Source organism: Ranitomeya variabilis, chromosome 3, assembly GCF_051348905.1.
Source record: "Ranitomeya variabilis isolate aRanVar5 chromosome 3, aRanVar5.hap1, whole genome shotgun sequence".
NCBI lineage: Eukaryota > Metazoa > Chordata > Amphibia > Anura > Dendrobatidae > Ranitomeya > Ranitomeya variabilis.
In genome coordinates, this window is record NC_135234.1 from 164,352,536 (window position 1) to 164,378,179 (window position 25,644).

Genomic DNA, 25,644 nt, shown 5'->3' on the forward strand with positions numbered 1-25,644 from the left:
CTGCTGACATCGCGTTGACAAAGTGGTGGCCTCTTTGCCTCCCTATTATATTGACAGGGTGGGACTTCAGACATCATTCTTATTAACAGTTGTCTCTCCCAGTTAGGCAGAAGGGATATGGCTTTGAATCTGAAAGACATTGGCAGTCCCACCCTGTCAATAGAGCGGAGCGGAAAACAAGCTCCTGCTGTGTTGATGTGACATCAGCAGTGGCAGCTGAATCACTGGAAGGAGCGGTCTGTGACCACTCTGTGCCTATGAAGAACGTCCCGAGGCACAACAGGCTAAGTAATATCATACAAAAAAGATACATTGTACAAGTAAGACACATCCAATAATCGAAATAAAATCTCTACAACAGTAATAAAGTTTATCTTTAAATTATATAGAAAAAAGCACTAATAAAACAACTAAAATACACACTAAAATACTACCACTCACATCTGATCCCAGTATGGTTAGGTACCCCCACCATGGAGCACCACACTGCACTGCTATAGTAAACACTATAAGACTGTGTGCCCACAATGAGTTTTTGATGCGGCTTATTTTCACGTCTAAGGCCTCATGAACATGTTGAGTATTTTATGTGTTTTTTTAAATCAGTATTTGTAAGCTAAAACTAGGAGTGGAACTTACAGAGGTAAAGTATAATAGAAACACATCACCACTTCTTCATTTTTTTACCCACTCCTGGTTTTTAGTTTGCAAATACTGAGGTAAAAAACTCACCAAATACTTAGATTGTGCATGTGACCGTACAATTCTGGCAAAGTGGATAGGATTTATAAAAATCTCATGCCCACTGTGCTACTTTTTTAGTCACCGCAAACTGACCTGCGGTACGTGTTTCAAATCTGCAACATGTTAATTTCTCTTGCGGGCACACTGAGTTTTCTGTGCAAATTTATGCCATAGACTTGCAATAGATGCAAAGAATTTGCAGGTAAAAATGCACATGCGTTTTTAGTGTGTTGCCATGGCAGAAACAAATCAAGAACACATGTGTCTGCACGTGCCTATATTAATAAAGTTTTGTTAACACTAAATACCAGGAAGTTTTAAAAACAAAGCAGCTTTACTTAAAACATGACACACCAAAACTCTAGCATCAAAAACTAGATAAAATCACTAACAAAACGCATTGAAAGATGCAATTAAAAAAATATAAGTAATCGTAAGTAGCCTAATTTACCTAACAGGTGCAGAAATGGTACAGCAAATCTGCAACATTAAAAACTCATCAAAAGTTCGTTGTGGGAACGTTGCCTAATGTATTCAAGTGCTAGTTATTTTCACCAGTCATTTGAGTTCGCCTTATCAAAAGGACAGTCAAACTGAACAGTCTGTAATCACGTGTGATTACTCTGCATGAATCAACCACTAGCAATAGAACACTGATACCAGGCCCCTTTCAGCACAACAATAATATCTCAAAACCATAAAAGTAATGGTGTATCTACAGTCAAGCAGTGTTCCCCAAGTCCGGTCCCCAAGAGCCATCAACAGGTCATGTTTCCAGTATTTCCTTAGTATTGCACAGGTGATAATTGCATCACCTCCACAGGCAATAATTCCATCACCTGTGCAATACTAAGGAAATCCTGAAAACATGACCTGTTGGTGTCTCTTGAGGACCAGAGTTGGGGAACACTGCTCTAAAGTGTTGTAGCAGATGCTGGATGCCGGATTAATTCAGCAGAAATCAAATTGCTCATCTCTTGCATCTCAATCTATCTTCCACTTTATCTTCTTTATTATGGCTAATAGTGATGCGCGAACATGCTCGCCACTACTCGGTACTCGCCTGAGTATCACTATGCTCAGTGTACTTGGTGAGCACCGAGTATTTCCGGGATTATTCGGCGGGAGCTGGGGTCTCCTCCTTTTAATTTTGGCGCTTTTTGAGAGCGCCAATCAGCATGCAGGGATTGTCTGCCATGCACTGTAATACCGCAGCCATATTTGATGTGGTATTACAGTGACTGGCTGGCCGCACAGCGTCATCAGGTCTATAAGAGACCTGGCGCCACCCTGCTCGCCGCATTCTTCTCCGGACTCAGCTAGTGTAGGGAGAGCTGCTGCTGAGATGGGGTCACATTCTTACATTTATTAGTTAGTGTGGGTCTACTAGTGTTCAATCCACAAATCCAGATAAACCAACTGTCCTTTTTAGGGCTATTTTGGGGGTACATAGATTGCAGCACTAGGTAGGCAGGGGAGTCTATGTGCACATATCCACATCAGTGCAAGGCCTGCAGGCACTGTATGTGAGTACATAGATCTCATTGCATACTTCAAAAAGCTCCATTCCTGTCTGCTGCTGTGTATTTTATATATATACGTAGCTGCAGGTATCAGTGGCAATTTTTTTTTTTGCAGCTCATACCTGCTAATTTTATTAGAAAGCAATCCATAGCCCCCTTTTTTCTACATTTATTTGCTTGGTCACGCTTCAGACTACAGCTAGGTCATTGCAATACAAGAGCGTGTAAATCTAAAAACTTTAAAAAAAAAATTATGTCCAAGGTATCAGATGTGAGTACACAGAAAAATCTGGCCTTTTTTTGGTACTGTATTATTTTTAGGAGTGTCTTACAACCTTTTTGGACATCATTTTGCTGTCCCAAAAATATTTAGCTACAGTCCTTATATTTATCACTGTGATTTGTAAGCCACACGCATCGCATATCATTGCGCTAAATATTTTACAATTGTAGTACTCCAATTTTTTTTTAGTGCCATAGCCTACTTATTGACACAATTTTGGTGGGCCCCAAAAAATCAAGGCCACATTTTGATAAGTCTGTTATCTCCGTCTGACGCCTGGTCTATCTGTGGTCTCCAAATTCTTGCTTTTCATGCATACATTGCATTTTTTTGGTCTGCAAGCCTTGGTCTACTCAGTATTTAGTGGTTAAAAAAAAAAAAAGGCCACATAGTTAAACAGTCTGTTACCTCCGTCAGACGCCCAGTGTATCTGTGGAGTAAAAATACTCACTTGGCAGGCATTCATTGTATTTTTTTTGTCTGCTAGCCTTGGTCTACTCAGTAGTTAGTGGTTTAAAAAAATTTTTTTTAAACAAAGGCCACATATTTAAACTGTCTGTTATCTCCGTCATACGCCTGTTCAATCTGTGGTGTCAAAATCCTCGCTTTGCAATCATACATTGCATTCTTTTGTCTGCTAGCCTTGGTCTACTCAGTATTTAGTGGTTTAATTTTTTTTTTTTTTTTAAAAGGCCACATATTTAAACAGTCTGTTATCTCTGTCAGATGCCTGGTGTATCTGTGGTGTAAAAAATACTCACTTTGCAGGCATACATTGTATTTTTTTGTCTGCTGGCCTTGGTATACTCAGTATTTAGTAGTTTAAATACTTTTTTTTAAAAAAGGACACATATTTAAACAGTCTGTTATATCCATCAGACGCCTGGTGTATCTGTGATCTCCAAATTCTTGGTTTTCAGGCATACATTCCAATTTTTTGTCTGCTACCCTTGTTCTATACAGCATTTTGTGGTTAAAAAAAGCCACATGTTGAAACAGTCTGTTATCTCCGTTAGAAGCCCGGTGTATCTATGGTGTCCAAATCCTTGCTTTGCAGGCATACATTACAGGTTTTGGTCTGCTACACTTGGTCTATACAGTATTTTTGGTTAAAAAAAATTTAAAAAAATACAGGCCACATATTGAAACAGTCTGTTATCTCCGTCAGATGCCTGGTCTATCTGTGGTCTCCAAATCCTTGCTTTTCAGGCATACATTCCACTTTTTGGTCTGCTATCCTTGGTCTATACAGTATTTGTTGGTTAAAAAAAATTAGCAAAATCCAGGCCACACATTGAAACAATCTGTTATTTCAGTCAGATGCCCGGTCTATTTGTGGTCTCTAAATAATTGCTTTTAAGACATATTGATCACATATCTGTTTTCTCCAAATTAATCCATTTGTACTGAACTTTTCAAATAATTCAGTAGTCCATTTAAAATGGACAAGGCAAGGGGCAAGGCAAGGGGAAGTGGATGTGATGCTGATGGTGCATGCAGAGGATGAGGCCGTGGCCAAGGTGAAAGTGGGCCCCACCAAAGACACATGTCTTCTCACTCGACCTTCCTGTCCCAGTTTCTAGGGGACCGCAGCACACCACTATTTAAGCCAGAGCAGTGTGAAATGGTTGTTGGTTGGATAACGGATAATGCTTCCAATCACTTAGCCACCACCACGTCTTCCACACGGTCAAGTCTGAGTAGCCATAAGTGTGGACCGCATATTACTCACCCTGATCCTCCTTCGTCCCACCATGCCGAGTTCCCTGAGACAACTGTTCCCACACTTGGACACTCCGAAGAGCTGTTCAGTTTTCACTTTAAAGATTCCAGACTCTCGGCCGGTCAACTTGAAGTGGGGCCAGATGAGATCACATGTAGTGATGCCCAAAGATTTGAACAGCCACGGTCACACGAAGGCGATGGTGGGAAAGTGTCACAAGAGGTGGACGATGATGAGACACAATTGCCAGAAAGTCAGGAGGAGGAGCAGGGTGTAGATATGGAAGACGAGGTGGTGGATGACATAGTAACTGACCCAACCTGGCAGGAGGACACACAGAGCGAGGACAGCAGCACACATGGGGAAGGAAGCATAGCACCCCAGCAGGCAGGAAGAAGCAGTGTGGTGGCCGCAGACAGAAGGCGTGCATCCATTCCCCATAACACCAACAAGATGGAAGTTGCCATTCCAACTGTTAGATCTTCCAGGGTATGGCTATTTTTTAAAGACTCTGCCGATAACCCCAAACAGGCTATTTGCAGCATCTGCCATGCCCACATCAGCAGGGGTAGCAAAACTTCCAGCCTGACCACCAACATCATGATCAGGCACATGGCAGCAAAGCACCCGACTTTGTGGGCTGAACCCCAGGCTCCAAGAACACTGTGTGCAGGTGACACCACTGCTTCTTCCACTGTTTTGCGTAGAAGCCAATCCCCAGTCCACAGTGCATTTGAAGATGCCTAGAGCCCTGCACCTGTTGTTGCCCGCAGTCAAGCAGCACCATCATCAAGCTTGTCCACGTCCTTGTCCCAGTGCAGCCTTCAGTTGTCTATACCCCAGTCATTGGAACGCAAGCAGAAATACCCAGCCAATGCCCCACAGGCCACAGTACTAAATTCTGACATTTCTTATCTGCTTGCGCTCAAAATGTTGACTTTTAGGCTCATTGAGATAGAAGCTTTCCGCCACCTGATGGTGGCGGCTGTCCCATGGTACTCGGTCACAGTCGCCACTATTTCTCCCGGTGTGCCATACCGGCATTACACCAGCATGTGTCCTACAACTTTACCCGTGCCCTCAACAATGCTGTTGCTGGGAAAGTCCACCTAGCCACGGACACGTGGACAAGTGCTTGTGAGCAGCAATAGTACATCTCACTGACAGCACACTGGGTTTACATAGTGGAAGCTGGGACCCAGTCGGACCTTAGGATGGAACACAACCTCCCCATGCTGAGGATTGCGGGCCCTACGTCAATCAGGGTTGCCCCCACAGTCTACAGCTCCTGCACCTCCTCCTCTTCAGCCTCCATCTTTGAAATGAGCACATGAGTCAGAAGCAGTGTGCACTTCAGCACTGCCTCAGCCAAGTGGCAACAGGCTGTGCTGAAGCTAATCTGCTTAGGTGACAAACCGCACAATCCTGAAGAGTTGTGGATAGCGCTGAAAGAGCAGTCAGATTTTTGAATGACACCGCTGAACCTACAGCCAGGTATGGTCATGTGTGACAATGGCCAGAACCTGGTGGCAGCTCTGAGGCAAGGTGAGCTCACACACATACCTTGCCTGGTCCATGTGCTTAACCTTGTCATTCAATGTTTTCTCAAAAGCTACCCGGAGCTGCTGGATTTGCTAGTGAAAGTACGCCACTTGTCTGCCCATTTTAGAGAGTCAGCTACAGCTTCAGCCGCCCTTGCCATGCTTCCGCAGCGTTTGCATCTTCCGGCTCACCGAATGGTGTGTGATGTCTCCATGCACTGGAACTCTACACTGCATATGTTGGAAAGGATTTGTAAACAGAAGAGGGCAGTTGTTGACTACAAGCACCAACAAGGCTGTTGTTATTCAGTTCAGACTCCACACATAAGAAATCAGGAGTGGACATGGATGTCAGACATATGTACCATCCTCCAAAAGTTTGAGGACTGCACCAAGATGGTGAGCGGGGATAACGGCATAATTAGCATCACCATCCCACTTATCCGCATTCTGAAAACCTCTCTCTAACAATTAAAGAGGATGCAATGCAGGCAGAGCATGAGGACATGGAGCAAGGAACCATACAGTGTGATTACACTCAGCCCATCCTCATGTCGTCCCAACGTGGATTGGTAGACAATGAGGAAGAGGAGGAGGAGGAAGAACAGGAGCTACTTTCATACGCTATAGACGGTACTACAAGCACAGCTGTCATACCATCTGTTCAGCGTGGATGGCCTGAGGACAGGGAGGAGGAGGAGGACAGCATGGTCAGTCATCCTGTTGGTGAGGACATGGAAGTCTTGCCTGTTTGCAGTCTGGCACATATGGCTGACTTTATGTTGCGCTGCATTTCCCGTGACCCTTGCATTATTAAAATTTTTCCGGTGACACTCATTACTGGTTGGTGACATTTCTAGACCCATGCTACAAGAAGAACTTTCAATCTCTTCATCCAAAGGTAGACAGGTGTACTAAAATGTTGCAGTACCAGAGGGCCCTTGTAGCGGAATTACTAAAAAAATTCCCATCTGAGAATGCTGGCAGCAGACGTCAGAGTTTGTTATACAATCAAGGAGTCCAAGCGAGAGAGACAGAAGTACAATCCAGCTCAGGCAGGGGAACAATGGCAAAGTTTTGGGACAGTTTTCTCAGACCCTCCCATTGTGCCGGCACAGAGGCAAGGGGTGCTGTCAGACGATGTGCAATGTTTGGGGAGATGCTGAGGGAGTAGCTTGCTGATCGTACAAACGTTCACCGTGATTCCTCTGTACCTTTTAATTATTGGGTATCCAAGCTGGACACATTGCATGACCTGGCTCTCTACGCCTTGGAGGACCTGGCCTGCCCTGCTGCTAGCGTTCTGTCAGAGCGGGTTTTTAATGCTGCTGGTGGAATTATAACAGATAAGCACATCCACCTGTCAACTGAAAGTGCTGACAGACTGACTCTTATAGAAATAAACAAGGGCCGGAATGGGCAAGACTTCTGTACACCACCGAATGAAAACAGCAAAACATAACCTCAAATACATTGTCTTTTTTTGTGGAAGTGTATTCTCATGCTCCTCTTCACAACCATACATGGGTATACGCTTCCTGATTTGGTCTGTTTGGTGTTATCCTCCTCCTTATCCTCATCATCCACAACCATACGAACACCAGGGTGAACGTATTCCGTGATGCAAAAGCCACAAATTTTTTGTTCAATGGTGTTTTTATGATGCCTCTCTGCTATGCCCAGTCAATTTTTGGCAAGGGTCTCTATGATGCCCATAAAATATTTTGAAAAAATTTACCCCCATGGGGAAATGTTTGTCAGCCCATGCACTTAGTGTATGGGCATAACAAGTCTAGGAAACCCGCTTCTTTACATTGGGCATAGTTTTTAATGAGGCCTTCCTCAGCGTATCATTATTCTCCACCACTGGATCACCAGGGTTAACCTGTTCTGTGCTGCTACATCCAGTCCTATTTTTGCAAGGATGTCTATGATGCTCATATAATATTTTTAAAAATGTACCCCCATGGGGAAATGTTTGTCAGCCCATGCACTTAGTGTATTGGTATTACAAGTCTAAGAGACCCGCTCCTTTACATTGGGCCTAGTTTTTAATGAGGCCTTCCTCAACGTTTCATCATTCTCCACCACTAGATCATCAGGGTTAACGTGTTCCTCTCTGCTATACCCAGTCAATTTTTGGCAAGAGTGTCTATGATGCCCATAAAATATTTTTTAAAATTGTACCCCTCATGGGGAAATGTTTGTCAACCCATGCACTTAGTGAATGGGCATTACAAGTCTAGGAGACCCGCTCCTTTACATTGGGCCTAGTTTTTAATGAGGCCTTCCTCAACGTATCATCATTCTCCACCACTAGATCACCAAGGTTAATCTGTTCTGTGCTGCTACATCCAGTCCTATTTTTGGCTAGGGTGTCTGTGATGCTCATAAAATATTTTTTAAAAATGTACCCCCATGGGGAAATGTTTGTCAGCCCATGCACTTAGTGTATTGGTATTACAAGTCTAAGAGACCCGCTCCTTTACATTGGGCCTAGTTTTTAATGAGGCCTTCCTCAACGTCTCATCATTCTCCGCCACTAGATCACCAGGGTTAACGTGTTCTATGCTGCTACAGCCAGTCAATTTTTGGGCAAGGGTGTCTATGATCCCCATAAAATGTTTTTTTAAAATGTACCCCCTTGGGGAAATTTTGTCAGCCCATGCACTTAGTGTATGGGCATTACAAGTCTAGGAGACCCGCTCCTTTGTAATGGGACAGTTTTTTCTATGAGGCCCTCCTCCATGCTTCTTCCAAGGGGGGAGTGTGTTGCGTTCAAATTTGGGTCAAGGAGGCTCTTGTATGCAATGCATAAGGAAACAGTATGGCAGGACCAACTGAATAACGTGAGGTGGGCTTTCCTGTGGCCATCCAGTACCTGGGTTCAAAGGCTTTTTGGGGTACATATAACTTGGTAGCAGGGCAGGCCTTGCATTTAATACATAAGAAAACAGTATGGGATTACAAAATGAATAATGTGAAGCGGGTTTTCCTGTGGCCATCCAGTACCTGGGTTCAAAGGCTTATTGGGGTGCATATGACTTGGGGCAGGACAGGCCTTGCTATTAATACATAAGAAAACAGTATGGCAGGACCAACTGAATAATGTGAAGTAGGTTTTCCTGTGGCCATTCAGTACCTGGGTTCAAAGGCCTATTGGGGTGCATAAGACTTGGTAGCAGGGCAAGCCTTGCAGTCAATACATAAGAAAAAGTATGGGGTTACAAAATGAATAATGTGAAGTGGATTTTCGTGTAGCCATCCAGTACCTGACTTCAAAGGATTCTTGGGGTGCATATAGTAGGCCTTGCATTCAATGCAACATTTTTTCAGGAAGCCCTCCTGTACCTCTCGTGAAAGTGGTATTGGGGTGAGTCATAATTCTTGGCAGCCAAGTCACTCACTGCATAGGCAGTAACAGCATAGGAGACCCACTGTTTAATAATGGCCCTTTAAGAATATTAATGCTGCCTGATGCCCCTCTAAAAATAGGCTTTGTGACTTTAAGAGTCCATCCTTCATAAATCAAACAAGATGTTTCTCCTTATGTGTCACACAACACATGGCCAGCTAGTGTTGTTAAATGTTATAATGATATTTCCCAGTGAATGCATTTGTATTGGTTGAAAACAATGTTAAAGTTGAAAAACGCATAAAAACACTGCGTGTGAACATATCCCAAGTGGTGGAGGAACGTTTTGGTCTGGGGTTAATTATTTTGCCATATATACAACTCATTACCCTGGAAAGGATGTTCCTTAACATATTTCCCAGCAAAATCCATTTTGGTTTCGTTTTTGTATGTTTCTGTGTGCACCTGTAAAAATGGCGTGAAACTCTGACAACATTGCTTACAGCTGTAACCTAGGAGTCAGAAATGCTTCCAGAGGCGATCCCCATTATGTTCCTGTGTAATTTGAGCAGTGTTTCCATCATTTTCAGACGTTTTTAGACCTTAAAAGGACCCCCAGGGGGATCGCGGTAAAAATACTCAGGTTTCCCATAGACTTGCATTGGACTCGCTGCTCATGTCGAGTAATTGAGTATTCCAATTTGCTAGACCCAAGCAACGAGCACCCGAGTATTTTAGTGCTCGCCCATCACTAGTGGCTAATAATTCATTTATATCATGTAGAAAGAAAACCAGAAACAAAAGAAAGGATGGGATGTTCCATTTAGCCATGTGGTCTTGGATTATGTTTTTCACTTATCAAGCAAGTTTTAAAAAGTGATCTTTTATTAAAAGGAGTGTCCAGTCATCTAAAAAAGACCCTTCCTTAAAAAAGGTCATTAGGAGTATAGGAGTGCAGTACCTGGCAGTGGCTGCTACACATTGAATGGAGCTGTGCTCTTCAATGTTTACATCCTACCAGAGGTAATGACAGCTGGGGTGCCAGATATTGGATCTCTACCGACCCAACATGGATGACCCATCTCAAAGGCAGGTAATTAAAATTGCCCAGACAGCCCCTTTAATTATTTAGAAGTATGGTAAAAGACAATGTTTCTTTGCTTACTGATACTGGCATTTTTTTCAACCTGTAATTAAATTTACCATCGGGTTCTAGATTCAAATCTACACTCACCGGCCACTTTATTAGGTACACCTGTCCAACTTCTTGTTAACACTTAATTTCTAATCAGCCAATCACATGGCGGCAACTCAGTGCATTTAGGCATGTAGACATGGTCAAGACAATCTCCTGCAGTTCAAACCGAGCATCAGTATGGGGAAGAAAGGTGATTTGAGTGCCTTTGAACGTGGCATGGTTGTTGGTGCCAGAAGGGCTGGTCTGAGTATTTCAGAAACTGCTGATCTACTGGGATTTTCACGCACAACCATCTCTAGGGTTTACAGAGAATGGTCCGAAAAAGAAAAAAAATCCAGTGAGCGGCAGTTCTGTGGGCGGAAATGCCTTGTTGATGCCAGAGGTCAGAGGAGAATGGGCAGACTGGTTCGAGCTGATAGAAAGGCAACAGTGACTCAAATCGCCACCCATTACAACCAAGGTAGGCCTAAGAGCATCTCTGAATGCACAGTGCGTCGAACTTTGAGGCAGATGGGCTACAGCAGCAGAAGACCACACCGGGTACCACTCCTTTCAGCTAAGAACAGGAAACTGAGGCTACAATTTGTACAAGCTCATCGAAATTGGACAGTAGAAGATTGGAAAAACGTTGCTTGGTCTGATGAGTCTCGATTTCTGCTGCGACATTCGGACGGTAGGGTCAGAATTTGGCGTAAACAACATGAAAGCATGGATCCATCCTGCCTTGTATGGAGCATCTTTGGGATGTGCAGCCGACAAATCTGCGGCAACTGTGTGATGCCATCATGTCAATATGGACCAAAATCTCTGAGGAATGCTTCCAGCACCTTGTTGAATCTATGCCACGAAGAATTGAGGCAGTTCTGAAGGCAAAAGGGGGTCCAACCCGTTACTAGCATGGTGTACCTAATAAAGTGGCCGGTGAGTGTACATCCAATATGGGTACACTTAAATAACAAGCCACAGCTGTAGAGAAAATGGCCAAAGACTGTAACTTTATCTTCAGATTTATTAGTATATAATCCTCAACATAGAAATTACAACACCAAAATGGAAAAATCATGCAATTATGGGAATCCCAGAATGGGTAGACATGAGGGTTGAGCGAAACGGATCGGACAAATTAAAAAATCACCGACTTTCTGCAAAGTCGGGTTTCATGAAACCCGACCCATTCCTATTGTGGGATCGGCCATGAGGTCGCCGTTCTGCGCGCAAAAGTCGCGTTTCATATGACGCTATCAGCGCCATTTTTCAGCCAATGAACGAGGATGCAGAGTGTGGGCAGCGTGATGACATAGGTCTTGGTCCCCACCATCTTAGAGAAGGGCATGACAGTGATTGGCTTGCTTTCTGCGGTGTCACAGGGGCTATAAAGGGGCGTGCATGCCGACCGCCATCTTACTTTTGCCGATCTTAGCATAGGGAGAGGTTGCTGCAGCTTCGTCAGAAGAAGGGATATAGTTAGGGAGGGAAGATCAACCCCCAAACTGCTTGTGCTGTAGCGATTTCCACTGTCCAACACCACCTTTTTTTTGCAGGGACAGTGGAGGCTATATTTTTGTGCATCAGCTCTGTAGCTTATTAGGCTGCCTTATAAGGCTCCCTGATAGCTGCATTGCTGTTTGCACGCTGCTGTGCAAACCAACTGCTTTTTTAAAAGCAAAAATCCTGTTGCTCCTTTCTGCACAGTTATCTTGTTTATTTGTCCACACTTTTGTGTGCAGCAGTCCTTTTTATTACTGCCATACTTGTCCTGAGATCATTGTAGGGAGATTGAAATTGTACTACAGTCCTTGCATTTTTTCATATATCTTCCAGCCACTTTCTGCCACTTACATTGTGTTGTTTTATACACTGGGCCTGAGTTTTGGTTCAGTCTCCCCCAAAAAAGTGAGATTCAAATTTTAACAAAGTGGATATACTTCAGTCCTGTTAGTTTGTCGTATATCAGCCAGCCACTTTCTGCCACTTACATTGTGTTGTTTTAGGCACAGGGCCTGAGTTTTGGTTCAGTCTCCCCCAAAAAAGTTAGATTCAAATTCTCACAAAGTGGATATACTTGAGCCCTGTTAGTTTGTCGTATGTCAGCCAGCCACTTTCTGCCACTTAGATTGCGTTGTTATATATACTGGACCTGAGTTTTGGTTCAGTCTCCCAACAAAAAAAGTGAGATTCAAATTCTCACAAAGTGGATATACTTCAGTCATTTTAGTTTGTTGTATATCAGCCAGCCACTTTCTGCCACTTACATTGTGTTGTTTTATGCACAGGGCCTGAGTTTTGGTTCAGTCTCCCCCCAAAAAAGTGAGATTCAAATTTTAACAAAGTGGATATACTTCAGTCCTGTTAGTTTGTCGTATGCCAGCCAGCCACTTTCTGCCACTTAGATTGCGTTCTTATATACACTGGGCCTGAGTTTTGGTTCAGTCTCCCAACAAAAAAAGTGAGATTCAAATTCTCACAAAGTGGATATACTTCAGTCCTGTTTGTCGTATATCAGCCAGCCACTTTCTGCCACTTACATTGTGTTGTTTTATGCACAGGGCCTGAGTTTTGGTTCAGTCTCCTCAAAAAAAGTTAGATTCAAATTCTCACAAAGTGGATATACTTGAGTCCTGTTAGTTTGTCGTATGTCAGCCAGCCACTTTCTGCCACTTAGATTGCGTTGTTATATACACTGGACCTGAGTTTTGGTTCAGTCTCCCAACAAAAAAAGTGAGATTCAAATTCTCACAAAGTGGATATACTTCAGTCATTTTAGTTTGTTGTATATCAGCCAGCCACTTTCTGCCACTTACATTGTGTTGTTTTATGCACAGGGCCTGAGTTTTGGTTCAGTCTCCCCCAAAAAAAGTGAGATTCAAATTCTCACAAAGTGGATATACTTCAGTCCTGTTAGTTTGTCGTATGTCAGCCAGCCACTTTCTGCCACTTAGATTGCGTTGTTATATACACTGGGCCTGAGTTTTGGTTCAGTCTCCCAACAAAAAAAGTGAGATTCAAATTCTCACAAAGTGGATATACTTCAGTCCTGTTAGTTTGTCGTACATCAGCCAGCCACTTTCTGCCACTTACATTGTCTTGTTTTATGCACAGGGCCTGAGTTTTGGTTCAGTCTCCCCCAAAAAAGGGGAGATTTCAATTCTCAACAAGTTTATATACACCTTCTACCTTGTTTTAAAGTACCATATAACGGTTGTTATTTTGGTTAGATTTTCAAAAAAATGAGGAAGTCTGGTGGAAGAGCCCGTGGGCGGTGGTTGCCAGCTGGTACTGATGGTGGTGGTGGTGGTGGTGCATCTGGTGGTAGTGGCAAAAGCACAATAGCACCTAAGGCTGGAGGTGTTGAGCCAGCATCATCGTCTGGCTACACAAGGCCTCGAAGGCTCCCTTATCTGGGAGTAGGAAAACAGCTTTTAAAGCCGAAGCAGCAGGAAAAAGTTTTGGCTTTCCTTGCTGACTCAGCCTCTAGCTCTTTCGCCTCCTCTTCAGAAAGTTCCAAATATAAAAGCAGGGAGTCGTCAGTGGATGCTCCCGGTCAGGAACAAGACGTTTCCTTGTGTCCTTCACCCAAACCAAAAGTGAAGGATGCGTCAGGCAACACTACAGGTTACTCCATGGAGCTCTTTACACATACCATGCCTGGGTTTGAAAGGGAAATTGTTAACTGCCCATTACAAGATGAATCGGACATGGAGTGCACTGATGCACAGCCACAGCTAGATTATTATGCTGTTCCATTGACTCAGATCACTACATTGCCCTCGCAGTGTACTGAGCCAGAATCTGACCCTAATGAGGCTCTCCACTCCATCCGCAGTTGCCAGTGTTGCACACGAGGTGTACCATTATTGAACAGCTAGTGGTAAGCATCAACAGGCTGAGTTACAAATGAAGTGTTTGGGCGACAACTGGCCGAGTACTTGCAGCAACAAACTCAGTTATGGCTGGGCAGTGTACATCCTGAGGCAGGCAAGGTAGTCAGTGATAACAGAAGGAATTTTATGGCTGCCATAGCCCTTTCAGAACTGAAACACATACCTTGCCTGGCTCACACATTGAACCTGGTGGTGCAGTGCTTCCTCAAAAACTATCCGGAGTTACCAGCCCTGCTCCTGAAGGTGCGAAGACTTTGCTCGCACATCCGCCGGTCGCTCGTACACTCCAGCCGTATGCTGAACCATCAGCGATCGCTGAATTTTCCCCAGCACCGCCTAATAATCGACGTTGCAACAAGGTGGAACTCCACACTGCACATGGTTCAGAGGCTGTGTGAACAGAGGCGTGCTGTAATTAATTTGTGGGAGGATACACATATACGGGCAGGCACTTGGATGGCAGACATGGAGTTGTCTGGTGTGCAGTGGTTGAAGCTACAAGACCTCTGTCAAGTCCTTCAGTGTTTTGAGGAATGCACACGGCTGGTAAGTGCAGACGACGCCATCATAAGCAAGAGCATCCCACTAATGCGTCTGCTGATGCAAAGTTTGACGCACATTAAGGAGCAGGCGTCTGCAGCCGAGGAGGAGGGAAGTCTTGATGACAGTCAGCCATTGTCTGCTCAGGGAACTCTCCTGGACGAGGTGGCGGATGAAGAGGAGGAGGAGGAGGATGATGGGGATGAATATTTATGGGAGGAGGATGCTTCTCAGGGGGCAATAGAAACTGGTGGCGTTGCAAGGTCAGGTACAGGGTTTTTGCGGGACACACGTGATGTTTATTTGCAAGAAAGTGCTCCTCAACCCAGCACAAGCAGTGAATTGACACCTGGAACATTGGCCCACATGGCTGAGTATGCCTTGCATATCCTAAAAAGGGACCCCCGCATTATCAAAATGATGACCGATGACAATTACTGGTTGACCTGCCTCCTGGATCTACTATATAAAGGAAAATTACAAAATATCATGCCACATGAGAACTTTGAGCAAATATTGGCTACCAAACAAGCAACTCTTGTAGACCGTTTGGTTCAGGCATTCCCAGCAGACAGCGGCGGTGATGGTCTCACACGAGCCGTAGGAGGCAACATGGCAGAGGTGTTAGAGGTGCACAAATCAGAAGTGGCGTTGGACAGAGGGGTTTTATGACCAGGTTGTGGAGTGATTTAGCAATGACCGCTGACACGACAGGTACTGCTGCATCGATTCAAAGTGACAGGAGACAGCATTTGTCCAGTATGGTTACGAACTACTTTTCCTCCCTTATCAATGTTCTCCCTCACAGGTCATTCCCCTTTGATAACTGGGCATCTAAAATAGACACCTGGCCTGAATTGGCAGAATATGCATTAAAAGGAGCTCGCTTGCCATGCTGCTAGTGTGCTATCAGAAAGAGTCTTCAGTGCTGCTGGTTCAATACTGACCAAAAAAAGGACACGTCTGGCTACCCAAAATGTCGATGATCTAACCTTCATTAAAATGAACCAATCATGGATTTCAAATTATTTGGCCCCACCTTCCCCTGCTGACACGTAGCTTGCCTGAAAAATGTTTTGCTTTTGGCCTCCTCTTACTGACTTCTCCAATTCCTCCATTTGCAGCTGCTGAATGTCCACCATATGCCATTTTTATACCTCCCTAAATGGGCTGACTCCCCCCACAGGGCCGTGGTCACCACCTGGCGCAAGCACCCGTGCGAGTGCCTTTTGCCTGGACAGGTGGGTGGGCCCACTCTTGGGCGACGGCACTGGCACAGGGTCCCTCATAGTACAATGAAGTGTCTCTGACAGTGGTGGTGCACAACCAATGTCAGACACACCGTCGTAATATGAGGGGCCCTGTGCCAGTACCACCGCCCACAAGAGAGTGTTCCCTCCAGCTCGAACAGTGCTCTACCACTTGCAATACTTACCTCTCCCTGCTCCACCACTGTGTAGTCTGTGCTGTTAAATCCTTCAATGGCACTACCAATACAAATTTGTTGAAATGATAGATGATAGTTAAAATATACAGGGGCCCTGGCCTCCATTTAGACCAGTTAATACTTTGTGACTACTACCACTGTCTGCTACTCAGCAGAGGAGCCCACCCCTGTACCTAGCTATGCCACCTGTTTATTTATGAACAATTTTTTAGCAGACATTTAGCCCACTTTATTATTTGGGCATACTAACTGTGTCTGCCACTCATTACAGTTTTCCTCCACTGAACAAAGCAATGCCGCCTGTTTAGTCCTGTTACCACATTTGAACTGCATTTAGCCTACTTTATTATTTGGACCAATATCTGTGTTTCCTCCTCATCCTGCCCATTGCCCAGCCACTGCTAGATGAGTCTGCTGGTACATTGACCCAGACCACTACATTCCCTTTGCACTCTACACAGCCAGAATCTGACCCTGCTGAAAGTCAGGTTCCCATTCCAGAATACTATATCACCTTACACAGGGACAAGGAGGAAGGTGCAGGTAAAAGTGCAGGTTCCTTCATCAGGTGGGGGGGCACACTCGTTGGTGACGTCACTGGCACAGGGCCCCTCATAGTACGCAAAAGTGTCTCTGCCGGTGGGAGGCGCCACCCGCCGTCAAACACACCGTCATACTATGAGGGGCCCTGTGCCAGTGCCAACGAGTGGGCCCCCCTGCTTGCTCAGGATCACAGCACTTGCAAAGTTGAAATACTTACCTCTCCCTGCTCCACCGCAGTGACGTATTCCGCATTTCCTGGACCCACGAAAATCTTGAGCCAGCCCTACCCCCCCACAACTTTAGCCAAATGACCCCCAGTTTTCAATGCCTATCTATTATTATAAAGTAAATTAAGATTGACAAGCTTAAGTAATAAGAATTGATGTTTTTGGCATTAAAATGGGCACTGTAGGTGTTTTCCTGTCCTCCACTCACTGCCGACTTTGATTCCTCATTAACTTGCATTGGGTTTCGTGTTTCAGTCGGCCCCCCGACTTTTCGCAATAATCGGCCGATTTCACCCGACCCGACTTTTGACAAAGTCGGGTTTCACGAAACCCGACTCGATCCGAAAAAAGTAAAAGTCGCTCAACTCTAGTAGACATGTTAATAATATGAAAATAATGAAAAAATGGAAACAACAAATTCAAAACATCTCAATTTATTCAGTATTGTGTATGAGAATCATGTCCAGAAATACAAGCACTTACACACCTTGACTGCTATCCATAATGGTATTTTTGGTTGTCTGAGGAATGTTTTACCACGCTGAATGCACTTAAGTACGTAAATCATCAAGATCTGCTGCTGGCAGCATTGTTTGCGATTGCCAATCTTTTATGTCTCTAATTTGTTTCATGGGAAACAGGTCTGGAGATTCTGTAGGACATGGTAGCTCATTTAGGCCACACAGTCTGCTCACAATATGAAGAGAAACATGTGGCCCAGCAATGTCATGTTCATGAACAGTACCTTGCACACTCTGGAGAAATGGCTGTATCACTGTTTCTAAGAACAAATCAGCGCAATGCTGAGCAGTTAGTACACCTAGAATGAAGATAAGAGGGGTCCAGCGACCTTAGATAATACCATTCCCCACCATAATCCCTGGAGTAAGACCGGTGTGAAGTTTCTTTGTGAAGGCCTCTTCATGGTGTGGCCCACTTGGTCTCCATATCACTATGGGGCTATCATTGCTCTCAAGATAGTCGCAAGATAAGAGTGGGACTCATCTCTGGAGACCACATGGGCAGTGCCATGAAGAGGTCTTCACAAGGGAATGGCTTCATTCCAGGTACACCAACAAATTGTCAATACATTGATTTAATGGTGGAACCAGTGTTAGTGCTATTTGTCCAAGTGTACTAGGACCTGTTTTCAACACGACAACACTGGGCCACATTTTGCTTTTGCTTTCATAGCCTGCAGAGCCTCCTGGCATGTCTATTGCAGCGCCCCAGAGTCCTGGTCGTTGCAGTACTGTGGCTCCGCCACTAAGGGGAGCTATGGTACGTCTGATGGCACTGAAGGAGTTCATCTGACCAGGTATCACAGACACCAATACATTTCACAGTCGGGCCTCCAGGGGGAGCTAAGGGTTCTATTCATTAGGCCACTCCTCACATACTGGTAAAACTGGGGGTCAGGCAGGAAGTTAGAGAGAAAGCTGACTGGGTTGGAACCAGGCAACACCTTGTGGCAGAGGGTGTTGTGGGGGAAGATTTGGTAGGGCCCCTGTCGGGGGTGGGATCCTGACAGAGGCCTGGCAACTTGAGAGAACGTCACGGGACCGTGCCTGCTCAGCATAGCGGCAGTGCCCAAGGAAGGATTAGAAGCGAGATAGATTGTGCTGAGTGAGAAACGAGATCAAAGCAACAAGGAGAATACCAGTAGGAGTCGTGCTGTGAGACGGAGGCAACATTCTACTGAGGCGCACAACCGGCGGCCGGAACGCCGAGGAAGTATTCATACATCTAGCTTCAAGCAATACTTCAAACCAACGGCAGGACAGTCAGTCATAGGCGGGCTGTCTCACCTAAATCACCTACGAAGACATAGGGGGCAACTTGTGGAGAGGGGCGACTCTAGGGTCCCGGAAGAGCTCCGAGCCTACCCGTCATACGGGTGCCGTCCTAACCGTAACATCAGGGAGGGACGGAAGATTAGCAGAACATCATCTAATCGAGTTGTGAGGGAACTTAAGAAACAGACACAACAGTTGTGGGGACTTTCCGTAAGCACAGCAGGGAAGGACCACAACACATAGCGCTAGCAGGAAGGCACAGATTTCCACCTGCAAAGAGAACTCTGGAGGTGCCATTGGACCGGCCGGACTTGCGCAGCCTGGTTAACCGTATTCCGGATTGAGGACCCAGAGATCTTCAGTAAAGAGGTAAAGAGAATGCAACCTGGTGTCCTTGTTATTTACTGCACCGCACCACCACCACTATCCACATCTATTACTGTACGCCCCTCAGCAGGGTCACGGACCGGGTCTAGCCACCGTGACAACCCCAGAGCAGAGACTCAGAGGCCCGGCACCGGGTACCCCTCGGCCCTGCGGCAGTGGGGGCGCTACAACTTGGCGTCACAAACAGGATCTACTTAAGCCTGAAGAATCAGGTCATGTGTGCCTTGGAACTGTGATTTATTGTGCTTGGACTGTGCTTTATCGAGAGGATTGTGTATTGCTGTTTGCCGCCAGAACTTCCCACCAAAAATCGCCGCCATTGCTACACCAAAGAAGAAGGAGGGCGTGCCATGGGAGGAGACTACCAAAGTGGCGCCAGAAGCGGCGACCGCCCCCTGCGACTCTTGCTGCAAAGCGAGGACCTACCTCAAAGCAGAGGACCACCCCTTGATTTGCAACGGCGGGAAGTGGGTGACGGAGAAGCTCGGCCCCGGAGAAATGGCGGAGTCAGGTGCATGCACTGCCACCGACTATCAGACAGCGATGATGAACAGCAAGTGCCTGAACGAGGAGGGAGCAATCCTGGCTTGCCCTCATCCACCAGAGGCGGACCCACGTCCACTGCAGCGGAGGGACCTGAATTCCTTGGAAACGGCAACGGAGCTGAGCCTACCCATCCCGACCTCGGAGCCAGCGGAGGAGGAACCATTTATGGTGGAGCCGCATCCGGAGACCGCATTGGAGGAGCCGCGGTCCGGGCTGCAGCCGACTCCAGTGTCCTCGTTAGTGGACCGGATCGACATCGGTGGAATCACATCAGGCGCAGGTATGGAAGACGCCCCTGCTCCCCCGCTCGATCCCGCTCTCGCGACCGACCCTCACCCCAGTAAAAGCCGCCTCCTCTCGGCAGAGCTAGTGGTGTTACCCCCCGACGCAATGGGGAAGCTGGTACCACCGCTGCCGACCAGGATGGGAGAACCCATAGACTTGGGCCCAGACGGGGTGATTCTCCAGTGGGACACTCCCCGGATTGGACCAGATGGAGCTCGGGAGGAAGGTTTCACCCTTGCTGTGCTTACCTGGGAACAATACAAACAATGTTTGATCCTACATTGGAGAAGACAACAAGAGGCAGAATTAACTGACCCACCGAGAGTACAACGACCACCTCGTGCGCGTGGTAGGAAAGACGTGGTAAAGCGGGGAACTGTGTTGGCCTTCCACCCGAAGAGGGGATGGGGCTCCATACAGGAACCGGGGCTACCAACTGACGTCTTCGTTACTAGTCACAACGTGAAAACCCCCTGCTGCAGCCGAGATGGTGACCCGTTGCAAAAGGGGGATCAGGTGACCTACACCCGTCATCGGAATGCGCAAGGATGGTACGCTCGGAACGTTCACCGATGTGAACCTGAGGGGGCATCATCTGTTACTTCAACTGGGATTGAACCAGACGTGACAGACCTTACTACTATTGCCGCTGTACGTCTTATTGCAGCAACTGAGCTGGCGGCTAGAGTCCGCCTTCAAATCCAGACATCAGGTGGTCTGACTGCACCCGAGGGACCAACTATTGACACTGACACCGCATCAGTCGTGGACCAGGGGCCGGGGCCTGCGCGGTCAGGAGGTGTCCACTTTCGGCTGATGTCGTGCACCCTACTATGAGGATAAACCTCGATACCATGAGAATGTAAATAGTTACTGTTCTACTGTTTTGCTGCTAAACCTGTTTAGGGTTAATTCTTAAAGGGATCCCTTTGTCGACCCGGGATCCCTACTGCTTTTTGGTTATTTTCTATTTTCTTCTTCGTTATCAAGAACTGCCGCAATCATGAACAGTGCATGATACAAACTGCTTGTAAATAGTTTGCACCTTCTTAAAGGTGTTCCCTACTGGTTTTATACAAAAGACGGACTCTTTGCGAAGATACGATTCTTGGAACTTGTATTGGAGTCCTAGCTGCATACGGATTTGCAGCTTGAGAAGTTGCACTACCTCATAGAGACTTGGTCCCCTCTTAAAGGGGATGTTCACTTGTTGCACTTAAAGAATGGTATTGCTTTAAGACAGATAGATAGCAATAATGTCTTGACAAAAAGAAAGTGATGATGATGCTTACATGTAAAAGTTATATGTATCCAACTAGTTGATTGTAAGAAATGATTGGTAACGTTGATAGAAAAATGAGGACAGAGAGTGAACCCGTACGGGGTTAGTCAGTGAGTCCTCTTAGGAGCCATGTAAGGATGGCTCAGTGATTTCAAACCGAAAGTAAATGTTATGTTCTATACTGTGTATAGTAGTTGAAAAGGCAGTAGGCCCGGGCTGAAAGGGGCGGTCCTGTAAAAAAAGGAGAGGCAGTAGGCCTGGAGCAGTTAGGACAGGCGGTCCTGCAGATTTAATGAAGGAGAATGAAAGAGAAAGAGTTCAGAATAATTCTTTAGTGGGTTTAGTCTGTAAGCTCTTGAAGAAGAAGTCAGTTTCATAATGTTTTATAAGTAACGTCTTTAGTGGATAGGAAGTGTATGTCCTTAAGGACAATGTTAACTTATTATTCAAAAGTTTGCACTGAGTAGAATACCCGGTTGGGTAACAGGAGTTGTTTACAGCCTGTAATTTATAATGTTTAACCATGTTTGTAACATTCAAGTGTCCTCACCTCCCATAAAGGGAAGCTCTGTTCAAGCTTACTTATTGTTATTGCATTTTCAAAATTGTATGTCTTTTTGCTAGCCTGTATTGTTGTTTTCTTCCCAGTCCAGGAGTACTGGATTTAACCGGGGGGGAGTGCAGCGCCCCAGAGTCCTGGTCGTTGCAGTACTGTGGCTCCGCCACTAAGGGGAGCTATGGTACGTCTGATGGCACTGAAGGAGTTCATCTGACCAGGTATCACAGACACCAATACATTTCACAGTCGGGCCTCCAGGGGGAGCTAAGGGTTCTATTCATTAGGCCACTCCTCACATACTGGTAAAACTGGGGGTCAGGCAGGAAGTTAGAGAGAAAGCTGACTGGGTTGGAACCAGGCAACACCTTGTGGCAGAGGGTGTTGTGGGGGAAGATTTGGTAGGGCCCCTGTCGGGGGTGGGATCCTGACAGAGGCCTGGCAACTTGAGAGAACGTCACGGGACCGTGCCTGCTCAGCATAGCGGCGGTGCCTGTTGTGAATTTACCTTTTGGCTCCCTCTAGTGGCTACTAGTGATTTTACTCTGGGTATGTCATTCATCCCTTGTATGCTCACCTGGGTCGTTAGGTCAGGGGTGTTGCTATATAAGCTCCCTGGACCTTCAGTTCTATGCCTGGCAACGTTGATATCAGAGCTAATCTGTAGTGCTCTGGTCTTCTGATCCTGGTTCCTGCTTGATTAAGCTAAGTCTACTTTCTTGCTTTTTGCTATTTGTTTTTGTTTGCATTTTTGTCCAGCTTGTATATAATCTGTTTCCTGACCTTGCTGGAAGCTCTAGGGTGGCTGGTGTTCTCCCCCCGGGCCGTTAGACGGTTCGGGGGTTCTTGAATCTCCAGCGTGGATTTTGATAGGGTTTTTGTTGACCATATAAGTTATCTTACTACATTCTGCTATTAGTAAAGTGGGCCTCTCTTTGCTTAAATCTAGTTCATCTCTGTGTTTGTCATTTCCTCTTACCTCACCGTTATTTTTTGTGGGGGGCTACTATCCTACTTTTGGGGTCTATTCTCTGGAGGCAAGAGAGGTCTTTGTTTTCCTCTTCTAGGGGTAGTTAGTCCTCCGGCTGGCGCGAGACATCTAGCGACCAACGTAGGCATGTTCCCCGGCTACTGCTAGTGTTGGCGTTAGGAGTAGATATATGGTCAACCCAGTTACCACTGCCCTATGAGCTGGATTTCTGTACGTCGCAGACTTACTTGTTTCTCTGAGACCCTCGCCATTGGGGTCATAACAGTTTGCCAGGCCAGAATTAAATGTTAAATGCATTGCAGAAGCGGGATTATAAGAAAGAAAGTTCTGAGTTTTTTTTTCTCTCTCTCATTTTTTTTTTTCTTTTCCCCTTTACCTCTGAGTGGCTTGTGTTTGCTGCAGACATGAATGTGCAGACCTTGATTACAAGTGTGGACCAGCTTGCTGCTCGTGTGCAGGGCATACAAGATTATGTTATCAGAAGTCCTATGTCAGAACCTAAGATACCGATTCCTGAACCGTTTTCCGGAGACCGATTTAAATTTAGAAATTTCAGGAATAATTGTAAATTGTTTTTGTCCCTGAAACCCTGTTCATCTGGAGACTCCGCTCAGCAAGTAAAAATTGTTATTTCTTTTTTACGGGGCGACCCTCAGGATTGGGCCTTCTCGCTGGCGCCAGGAGATCCGGCATTGGCTGACATTGATGCGTTTTTTCTGGCGCTCGGTTTGCTTTATGAGGAACCCAATCTTGAGATTCAGGCAGAAAAGGCCTTGCTGGCGATGTCTCAGGGCCAGGACGAGGCTGAAGTGTATTGCCAAAAATTTCGGAAATGGTCCGTGCTGACCCAGTGGAACGAGTGTGCATTGGCTGCTAATTTTAGAAATGGCCTTTCTGAAGCCATTAAGAATGTGATGGTGGGTTTTCCCATTCCCACAGGTCTGAATGATTCTATGGCCCTGGCTATTCAAATCGACCGGCGGTTGCGGGAGCGCAAAACCACTAATTCCCTCATGGTGTTGTCTGAACAGACACCTGATTTAATGCAATGTGATAGAATCCTGACTAGAAATGAGCGGAAAATTCATAGACGCCAGAATGGCTTGTGTTACTACTGTGGTGATTCTACACATGTTATCTCAGCATGCTCTAAACGTCTTACTAAGGTTGTTAGTCCGGTCGCCATTGGTAATTTGCAACCTAAATTTATTCTATCTGTAACTTTGATTTGCTCACTGTCATCGTATCCTGTCATGGCGTTTGTGGACTCGGGTGCTGCTCTGAGCCTTATGGATCTGTCATTTGCCAAGCGCTGCGGATTTGTTCTTGAGCCATTGGAAAATCCTATCCCTCTTAGGGGTATTGATTCTACGCCATTGGCAAAAAATAAACCGCAGTTTTGGACACAGGTTACCATGTGCATGACTCCCGAACATCGGGAGGTAATACGTTTTCTTGTTCTGCATAAAATGCATGATTAGGTTGTTTTGGGTTTGCCATGGTTACAGACCCATAATCCAGTCTTGGACTGGAAGGCTATGTCAGTGTCAAGTTGGGGCTGCCATGGAATTCATGGAGATTCCCTGCCCTTGTCTATTGCTTCTTCTACGCCTTCGGAAGTTCCGGCGTATTTGTCTGATTATCAGGATGTCTTCAGCGAGTCTAAGTCCAGTGCACTGCCTCCTCATAGGGAATGTGACTGTGCAATAGATTTGATCCCTGGCAGTAAGTTTCCTAAGGGGAGACTGTTTAATCTGTCGGTACCTGAACATACCGCGATGCGTTCATATATCAAGGAGTCTCTTGAGAAGGGGCATATCCGTCCTTCTTCTTCCCCTCTTGGTGCGGGATTCTTTTTTGTGGCCAAAAAGGACGGATCTTTGAGGCCTTGTATTGACTATCGGCTTTTAAATAAGATCACTGTTAAATTTCAGTATCCTTTGCCACTGTTGTCAGATTTGTTTGCCCGGATTAAAGGTGCCAAGTGGTTCACCAAGATAGACCTTCGTGGTGCGTACAACCTTGTGCGCATTAGGCAGGGCGATGAATGGAAGACCGCATTCAATACGCCCGAAGGTCATTTTGAGTACTTGGTGATGCCATTCGGTCTCTCTAATGCACCTTCAGTTTTTCAGTCCTTCATGCAGGACATTTTCCGGAAGTATCTGGATAAATTTTTGATTGTTTATCTGGATGATATTCTGGTTTTTTCTGATGATTGGGACTCGCATGTGGAGCAGGTCAGGATGGTTTTTGAGATTCTGCGTGAAAATTCTTTGTTTGTAAAAGGCTCAAAGTGTCTCTTTGGTGTACAGAAGGTTCCCTTTTTGGGGTTCATTTTTTCCCCTTCTGCTGTGGAGATGGATCCAGTCAAGGTCCGAGCTATTCATGATTGGACTCAACCCTCGTCAGTTAAGAGTCTTCAGAAGTTCTTGGGTTTTGCTAACTTCTACCGTCGTTTTATCGCAAATTTCTCTAGCGTCGTTAAACCGCTGACGGATATGACCAAGAAAGGCTCTGATGTAGCTAACTGGGCTCCTGCTGCCGTGGAGGCTTTCCAGGAGTTAAAACGCCGGTTTACTTCGGCGCCTGTTTTGTGCCAGCCTGACATCTCACTTCCTTTTCAGGTTGAGGTGGATGCTTCGGAGATTGGGGCAGGGGCCGTTTTGTCACAGAGAGGCCCTGGTTGCTCTACTATGAGACCTTGTGCCTTTTTCTCTAGGAATTTTTCGCCGGCAGAGCGAAATTATGATGTGGGCAATCGGGAGTTGTTGGCCATGAAGTGGGCATTTGAGG

At 45.8% G+C, this 25,644-nt stretch overlaps 1 protein-coding gene across 1 annotated transcript in view; it reads right to left on the reverse strand.

Moving 5' to 3' along the window:
* LOC143815527 (amine oxidase [flavin-containing] B-like) overlaps positions 1–25,644 on the reverse strand; it is a 173,929-nt gene that overhangs the window by 34,464 nt on the left and 113,821 nt on the right. The gene's annotated exons all lie outside the window — the stretch shown is intronic.